The sequence below is a fragment of the Agelaius phoeniceus genome, chromosome 21, assembly GCF_051311805.1.
Source record: "Agelaius phoeniceus isolate bAgePho1 chromosome 21, bAgePho1.hap1, whole genome shotgun sequence".
Lineage (NCBI taxonomy): Eukaryota > Metazoa > Chordata > Aves > Passeriformes > Icteridae > Agelaius > Agelaius phoeniceus.
The window spans coordinates 8,329,240-8,338,580 of NC_135285.1; the positions used below are offsets into that span (position 1 = coordinate 8,329,240).

General features: G+C 49.2%; 1 long non-coding RNA gene across 1 annotated transcript; it reads right to left on the reverse strand.

The window, feature by feature from the left end:
* Positions 1-353: 353 nt before the first annotated feature.
* Positions 354-9,000, reverse strand: LOC143695573 (uncharacterized). The gene is made up of 3 exons (XR_013184937.1): positions 8,882-9,000; positions 8,091-8,205; positions 354-586 (listed from the first exon to the last, which is right to left on the reverse strand). It is a non-coding gene; the product is annotated as an uncharacterized LOC143695573 (long non-coding RNA).
* Positions 9,001-9,341: the final 341 nt, after the last annotated feature.

Below are 9,341 nucleotides of genomic sequence, written 5' to 3' on the forward strand. Positions count from 1 at the left end.
TCCAAGGGCCCAAGGCAAAAGAAATGGCAAACACATGTAACTCTTCCCGAGGATTGCATCCATCCTCCCTCCTGCCTCCCAGCTCAGAGCATCCCTCCCGACATGGGGCTGCATTTTGCAGTCTCAGAAGGTGCTCAGGTTCGGAAAACCTTTGATATTTTTTCCCCCTCCTCCTTTGAGGAAGGAAAAAGAAAGTGCCTGAGGAATGAGAGCTGTCAGAGGCAATAATGTGAGATCTCACTTGTGGCTGGCAGGCAGAGGGGGGGATTTTGAGGGGGTTTTTCTCTCTGGCGTGTGGCGTTAACTGGGGAACTTCAAACAGAGGAACGAGGAGGAATTTGGGAAAGTTTTACCTCTTTCTCTCAGCCTCCAGATAGGGAAAGGAAAAGGAAATCTTCCAAACCCAGTAAGCTGCAAAGCAAAGCTGACAATTGCCCTGTTCCCCTCCCGGGCATTTGTCTGCTCCTGGTGTTGGATTCCTCCCATGCCGGGGTAATCAATAGGACAAATCTCAGGTGTCACTCCTCTGCTGGCCCCCAAGGCTCCTCCAGGGCTGATGGCAGCAAACAGAGGGGGCTGGGAGCCTCTGAGTAAGGATAAATAAAGGGAGAGGTTTGTTACTCTGTGGTGGAGCAACCTCTGAGCATCACCTTCCCTCAGGTGCTGCTTTAAAACAGGGTGAGAGAGAAAACCTTAAACAAAACCCCACCAGTAAAGCCCCAAACCCTGCAGAATTCCACGTATAAACACATCCAGCAGTGAGGAAGATGGTTTTGGAACTGCAGAAAACATTTATTTTCATGGAACTCCCTCACCTCCAAAGCCCAGTTTGTGCAAACACAGGGACTGATGAGGGCAGGAAGAATGGATTTGCTCCTGTGCCACGAGGATTTTTAGCCTCACTCACCGTGGAATCAGGGAATTTGGGGTGGAAAGGACCTTAAAGGCCCTCTCCCACCCCTCTGTCATGGACAGGGACACTTCTGCTGGACCAGGCTGCTCCAAGCCCCATCCAGGCTGATGAGGCTAAAATCCATGAGGACTTTTAGCTTCACTCACCATGGAATCAGGGAATTTGGGGTGGAAATGACCTTAAAGGTCCTCTCCCACCCCTCTGTCATGGACAGGGACACTTCTGCTGGACCAGGTTGCTCCAAGCCCCATCCAGGCTGGCCTTGGACACTTCCAGGGGCTCAGAGGTGCTCCCAAGCCCTCTCCTCACAGGACAAGGATGGATCCCCACGGGAGCAGAGGGAAGATGCTGTGAGATGCCCATGGAGGTGAATCACTGCCTTGTGATTGGAAGGGTGCCCAGGAGAGGGAGGATCCTCCCCATCAGGGGACCTGGGTGGCCGAGGGACAGCCAGCACAACAGCCTGGCCAAAAATGACCCATCCTGCGGTGGATCCCCTCCCCAGCAGCCTCTGACAAGTTAAAAAGCTCCAGTTTATTAAAGATCCATTCCTACCCTCATAAAAGCTGCCTTGTCTGGTGGCTGGAGGCTGCAGGATGTTATGGTTGGAATGTTCCTCAGCCCTTGTGTCATTTAGAGCCCCACCAGCTGTGCATCTGCAAGGAGCTGGCTTTTCCCCACCCCAGACAGGCAGAGGTGATGTTTTCTGTGCTCTCCATGATGTCACCAGCTCCCCTTTGATGTGTGCAAGGCAGGGACCTCCAAGGCTCACGGCTCTGGGGGCAAATTTGTCTGAGCACTGCTTGGGAGATGGCCCAGGAGAATGGAGGCAAAGTTAATTGCTGGAGGGGAGAGGCTGATCCCTGTGTCCCTGTGTCCTTATTCATTAGGGCTGTGGTGAGCCAGTGGCAGAAATTAAAATAAAATAAAATAAAATAAAATAAAATAAAATAAAATAAAATAAAATAAAATAAAATAAAAATAATAGGAAGAAGGAGAAGGAGAAGGAGAAGGAGAAGGAGAAGGAGAAGGAAAAAGGAAAAAGGAAAAAGGAAAAAGGAAAAAGGAAAAAGGAAAAAGGAAAAGGAAAAGGAAAAGGAAAAGGAAAAGGAAAAGAAGGAGGAGGAGAAGGAGGAGAAGGAGGAGAAGAAGAAGATGAAGAAGAAGAAGAAGAAAAAGAAGAAGGAGAAGAAGAAAAAGAAGAAGGAGAAGAAGAAGAAAAAGAAGAAGAAAAAGAACAAGAAGAGGAAGGGGAAGAAGAAGGAGAGGAAGAAGAAGGAGGAGGAGAAGGAGAAGAAGGAGAAGAAGAAGGAGAAGAAGGAGAAGAAGAAAAAGGAAAAAGAAGAGGAAAAAGAACAAGAAAAAGAACAAGAAGAGGAAGGAGAAGAAGATGGAGAGGAAGAAGAAGGAGGAGGAAAAGAAGTAGTCACTTCCATGAAGTTTTCAATAATGGGGCATAAGGGTGGATTTTTTCCCCCTGTTTCACGTGGGGAGAATGGAGACACAGAGCAATGAAAGGTTTGACTTGACAAAATTACACAGGATGGTCCCAGCAGGGAGCTGGACAGGAGCAGATCCCTCCTGATCCCTCCTCTGTGCTTCCCCACAGCCAAACCCCACATCTGCAGGGGTTTCCTCATGCAAATCCTTCTCTTGGGCTGGCTGGGGACAAGGGACACTGCAGGGCTGGCCAGGGCAGTGGTGGAGCTGCCCTCGGGGTCTGTGGGACACGAATGTCTGGGGTCTGCTGAGTCTTCTGCCTCCACAGCACAAACCAACCTCCTAAACCACTGGGAAACACTTTGATCCTGTTTTTTGGGGGTTTTTTTTGTTTGTTTTTTTTGTTGTTTTTTTTTTTTTTTTGTGACAGCCTCACTCCCAGCGCCCCATTCCATGCTGGGCACTAAGGGTTCTCCCATGGCACAGCTCAGATCCTCCCTGGGGACTCCTGGTCCCTCTCCAATGATCTGGATTTTCCAAGGACAGAAAAGAGCTGGAGGCCAAACCCTGATTCAACATCCATGATAATGAAATAAATGAATATATTTTATGCAATCCCTCAGCTCTGTCACCTTGGGGTCCATCAGGGACAGCTGGAACCCATCCTTCCACCCAGGCTTGGAGGATCCTGGTGGCTCCTGAGGGGTTATCCTGGGTTAGATGAAAACCAGCCCTGTGACATCAGAGAGGGCCCAGCAGAGGCTGTAGGAACAGTGTGTCCCCACCACTCCCACCCTGGCCACTTGCTGGGACAAATCCCTGTCCCAGACCTCCACAGGAACAGGAATTTCTGCAGGTATTTATCCTGCAAGCAGCCCAGAACTGGATTAAGATAAGGTGGCGATGTGGAAATGCCTGTCAGGCCCACAAACCTGCAGGGCAAATTAAGCAATCATGTTCCCAGGACATACATAAAAATAAGTAAAAAAAACCACTATTAATCCATAGCAACAAAAGGAGATGGCATGGCAACAGCAGCAACTGCAAAACAAAACAGCAACGAGAGGAGGGGAGAGGAGGGCACAGGAGGGGACAGGGAAAACCAAGCCCTGCTTTGGCTTTTTGGGGATTTTTAAGGACCCCCAAAGAGGATTTCTGGGAGATGTTGCATCACAGGTGGGGGCAGGCAGAGCATGATCTGGGTCCCAGACCCTGAGGGCTGGCAGCAGAGCAGGGCAGGCACCTGAGGATCCCAAATCCAATTTGTTTTGGTTTTTATTTTCCTAAATTAAACCAAAACATCAACAGCAGCTCTTAATTACCTCACAGACGAGCTGCTCGTGGCACTGCAGAGGGAAAAAGAACCTTTTACTCCTTAGGGCTGAACTTCTGTAGGTTTGCTGGATGAAACCACCCAGCCCAGGAGCCAGCAGCTCCTCAGGGGCAGCTGCTTTGCTCCCACCCCAATAAAAAACGACGCTTTCAGCTCTCAGGAGGGCAACATCCCTCTAGGAAACAAACCCGGGCTAAACTGAGCCTGCAAACACAGCTCCATGGCTGTTTTGAACCCAGGCAGAGCTGCGGCTGCGTGGGAGGAGCGTGATGGAAATAAGCCCTAATGGGTGTTAATTTGGAGTGGGAAGTTTGTGAGTCAGGCAGGGGTGCAGGGGAGGAGTGGGCAGCAGCCACGATGCCAAGCAGGGCTGAGCTCCTGCTGCCTGCTCAGAGGGGTTTTTGTGCTCCTGGCAGGGCTGGGAGGGTTTGGAAGGAGGAAGGGATTGCATCCAGGCAGTTTGGCTTGATCAGAAGCCACGCTCAAGGGATGGCTGTTAAAAGGAGATTTTCCATGCTGCGAGAGCCAAAGCAAACACGGTGAAACTTAATTAAATGCCTGCCTGCTAAAATAATAATTTTCTTATGAATTGAGGAAGGTAAAATACAATGAGAGATGGACCTGATAAAGGAACTGTAATTCTCCAGGAGAAGCACATGGGTGAGGAGCACAGCAAAGGGGCTTTGCTGGTGGGGAAGGTCCTTCTCTTTTCCCTGCTGCAGATCCAGGGCTGTGCCAGCTGCTGAAGCCCTCACAGACTGCCTGTCTCCATCCCAAAGCATGGACACCAACCCAGGGCTGCTCCAGGAATGGTGCTGCCTGAATTCCCGACAGCAAGTGGAAATATTAATGCTTGTCTAAAGGAAAGGGTGAATAAAACCACCCCTGTGAATGGCTGGGATTTTCATTCTGCTCTTGCTGGTGCTGGGGAGAGGGGAGGCACCTCCTCTGGGGGGGAACAAGGAACTTCTGCATGCTGAGAACTTGCTCGGTGCGGCTTTGGACAGGGGAAAAAAATCAGCTGGAAGAAAGCCCTCCCAAGAAAGTGGTGACTGGTAAAATCATCATCATCCAGACAGCCCAGGAGAATCATTCCAGGAGGTAAAGCTGGGTTAAAAAAAAGAATAAAAAAAAAAGGAAAAAAAAAGAAAAAAAAAAGAGGTCTTGAACCATGCACCTGCAGGATGGGGTGCCCCAGAACAGGAGTGAGTGCAATGTGTGCTCCTGCTCCCAGGTCTGCAAACTGCAGACACAAAAGCCAGACAGAGATTCCTGCTGAAAGTGTCTCCCTGAATGTTATTTCCATTTAGAAAGAGGAAAAAAAGCTTAGGATGGAGGGATGGATTTAATCTTTAAAGGGCTGGGAGTCTGCTGCCACTGCTGCTCCGAGCCCAGGGTGTTCAGCATCTCCAGGATCTCAGAAAGAAAAGGTTTCCATCCCTCCCTGGTCTGGGTTAGGACTAATAAAATGCAGCAAAATGGAGAAAATAAGAAGAAATTTGGATATTTTTGGGGGTTGGCTTCATCCCAGCACTGCTGGCTCCAGCCAGTGCATTTGGCTGCTTGGGTTTGACTTGGGGTTTGTGGGTTCAGTACTTTTATATACCTCAAACCCATAGGGGAAGGGTTAGGCCAAACCCCTGTTTTTTCATTAGTTTAATAAATGTGATCATCTCCAAAAAGTTCAGTTTTCTAACCTACTCCAAATGCAGATATTCCTTCCCTCTCAATAAAAAAAGGGACTGAAAGACTGGATTTGGACCCTACTTTATTTGGCATTGACTCCTGTAGATACACTGAACATTACTTCATGGCTGCAATTAGAGAAATAAACCCACTAATAAAATAAACTAATAACTTTTACCCCTCTTTGTCTTTCTCTGGGAATCAGGAGTGGCTTAGCCTGTACAATAATTATACTGTAAGCACAGCAAAAAAAAAAAAAAAAAGTTCTTGACTCCTGCCATTCCCAGCCCTTCCCACCAAAGGGGGAGAAAAAAAACCCTTGGCAATAAATTAAAAACAGTTTTATTTACCTTGAACTACTCAGCCAAGAATGCACATTATTTAGGGACTGGAATAAAAAGCCATTCACTCTAGTTCAATTGGCCATTTAGTTCAATTTGTGTGTGTTACTGCAGGTAATTACTATGGTAATAATGTACTGTAATCTGTGCTGATTTGGAACTTGTCCTGTTTCTGTATTAATAATAAGTGCCATATATGTACTAATTACCAGTTTGTTACCATGGTTATTTGCGTAGATGCCATGTTAATGATACCCTGGAAACATAAAGCAATCACATTTTTGAATTAAATCTTTGTGGCCTCTTTAGTGCTAAAAGCCCAATTCACATAAAATAATGATGAAGAAAATGAGCTCATCGGGGCTGCCTCGCCAGCCAGCTGATTAGCCGAGCTGCATAAATATATGGCTTTGCCATACTGAAAAATTAGAGCCTCCAAAACATTTTCCATGGTTGCTAAGTAACTCCCCAAAGATGACATCACTTACAGGAACACGCGCTGCCAGATCTGTCATGCACACGTATTTATAGAGCCCGGCCCCGCCAGAGGTGTCAGGGGCTGGCTGCCAGCCAGGAACAGGGGGCAAAAAATGGGCACATCCCTCCTTTCCCCCCTCAGCCTCACCCACAGGCAGCCCTGGCCCTGTGGAGGCAATGCAGAGCATTCATTTTTTGGGATTATTTAAAGCCAGGAGGGACCCATGAGATCCCTGCTCAGCAATAATTTCACACTGCGAGGCCTGAGCTGGTTTGTGTCTTTTCTTCTCTTGCAATTGAGCTGAGCAGCACATTTTGGGGATGATTTGTTGGGGATGTGAACTGGAAGGGACAGGCTCCTGCTGCTTCCCAGGCTGAGGGAACACTCCTGTGTGTCAGTGGCTGCTGGGCAGGCACCTGGAGGTTTTGCATGGGGTGATGACCCACGCTGTTATCCCTACAGCCTCCCATCCCGCCTTTCCTGCCATTCCCACACTGCAGCCACCTCTCTGGCCGTGCTGGATGCACATCACAATTAAAAATAGTTCCTTGGCAACAAAGCCATTCCCTTTTCCCCGAGCTTGGAGTAAACAATGGGTCCTTCCTACCCTGAAATTAATGGCAATTCCTTAAGCAGATGACACTGGGAAAAGGGCTGGGGAGAGCTGCAGCAGGGAGACTCCGTGACCCTGCAGACAGCCTGTGGGTCCCAGCCTGATCCCTGCTGCTGTGGGTGAAGCCTGGTGTGTCTGGAGCTGTTTCAGACCCATTGGGAGCAGCAAGAGCCAGAGCTGCAGGAGGGACAGGGATTTGGGCACCCCAGAGCAGCTGCAGATTGGAGCTGGGGGCCTCCTCTCTCACTGGCAGGGTCTGTCCAGGAGAAAACGAGGAGGTTGGAAGGAACATCCTGAAGAGTGTGCCTGGGGGAAGCCCCTGTCCTAGGAGGACAGACAGCCCCTGGAATCCTGGCCAAAAGCCCTGGGGAAATCACCATATCCATGGGTGAAGCGCCCTGCCCCTCAGCAGGTCAGGGATGAGGCATCCACTGGAGGGTGTCCCGAGCTTTCACCCATTAAGGAAGCCCTGGCCCGGGGTTGTGGTTTTCCTCCCGTTATCCTCTGTTTTCCTCCCTCTGCTTTGGCCCGAGGCCATCGCAGCGTTTCCCTCCCTGCTCCTGCAGAGCCCAGTCCCACAGCGGATGCCATGTCACTTGGAAAGCTACTTAGTGCTCTTTATTATCTGGTCATTATTTTTCCACTGAAGCCTGAGATAAGCAAAGCATAAATCAAACGAGAACAGGAGCCACTTGGAGCAGGTAAAGCATGGAAAAGATTTTAATCAGTGATTCTGGGCAAGAAAAGCAAAAAGAGGGAGAGGAAGGGAGGAAAAGGGGGGGAAGGGGAGGGGGAGAGAAACAAAGAAAGGGAGAGAAACACCACTTGTTGTTTGTGGGATGAAGACAAATGTTTCCAAAGCCACATTTTGCACATGACGCCCAGTAAAAGCTCTTGGTTTGATTATTAATCACAGGGCAGCCTCCATCCATCACTCCATCCCTCCCGAGCTGTTTGATGTGCCACCCTCTGCCCTCCCCTCCACAGCCCCCGCACCGGGCAGCTGCGACAGGGGGACAGCAAAGCCCGGGAACTTCTTCCAGTAAAGAAAATGCCATCAAATTTGCAATTTCCCAAATAAATGGAGGGGGAAATAAATAAGAGAGAGCATCAGGGAAGCTGCTGCCCTGCCGGTTGGATCCCTCTGCCTCTCGAGACTTCTGGAGAGCTGCTGACACTGGGAGCGTCTTCTGAAATGGATGGACTTTGCCTCTTGCCTCATACATCTGTTTAATGACCTCTCCTCGCAGGCACTTGACACGTGATTTATGGGATATAAATTTTACCTCTTCGCTGCTCCGGGTGTCGCAATCCCCGCGTTCCGCAAGGTGAGAGCGCCTCGCCCCGCCGGGGTGGCTCCCTCAGCTTCCTGCTCCATCAACTTTCTTCCTCAGGCCCTTCCTTTAAAAACCAAAAATAAAAATAATAATAATAAAAAAACCAAACCAAACAACCCCAACCCCCCAAGAAACCCCAACCCCTAACAGATCTTAAAAAAAGAAAAAAAAAAAAAAAGTGTTTTTTCCTCTCTGAAAGAAAACTGCTGCTGACACAGCGTTCAAGGCTGGCGGTGCTTTTCAGAAAAAGCAAACAGCAGCAGCCCAGCCGATTTCCTGCAAATAATAATAATAATAAATACGTATATAAATAAATAAGTCCTTAATTCTTTTACTGGCATCTGTAGCCTCTAATTCATAAATTCATCAGGACTTTCCCAGGATGTCAGTTTTGGCAAATGAGCCCTGAGTTGCCTCATGCTAATGGAGCGGTGGGCTGCCTGACCTCAGGAAATAGAGAGGCCAAACATGAAAAAACAGAGCCGGGTTCAAGGCTGGGGCTGTGAACCCCAGATTTGAGGCTGAGGTCGGCGAAGGGTCAGAGAAGCATTGTGTGCAGCGCGAGGGAGAAACGCTGGTTTCTATTTAAAGCCTTTCATGCGGCTGCCAGAGCGCTCTGGGCATTGTGTGCGGGAGCAGCCCGGCGATTGAGAAATGCGCCCTGGAGATACTGACTGCAGGAATGGGGAAAAGATTGGAAACAGCCACGCTCACGTGTTGCCAGCGAAAGCCTCCCCTACCTTGGGAAGAAAGGGAGGGCGAGATCCGCCTGGCTCTTTTCAGCGGCTAACGCAGATGGATTTGCTTTGGCGTTTAAGGGTGATGGATGTGCCAGGTACTATTCATTAGGAATGATTTGTTGGGGCCAGCCTAGCTCGCCTGCCCATTAGGACGCATTTACTTCGCAGGTTAGTAATGATGGGTGCGCTTAATAGTTCCTAAGTATCAGAGGGCATTAAAAAGCCCGGCAAGAGAAGGCTATCGATATTTACAGCTTCAATTTGTTGGGGGAGGAAAGCAGTGGGTGTGCCTGGAAGGGGTGTCCGCCCCAGCCCCTGCTCCTAGAGGTGGGTGTTGGTATGGAGAAGGCTGGAGCAAGGGGGAATAGCTCTGGATCCAGTTGTGCTTTGCCCCCAATTCACCTGAATGATGTGGCAGTGGCTGATTTTTGGCTCTCTCTGAGGGAAACTGAGGCCCAAA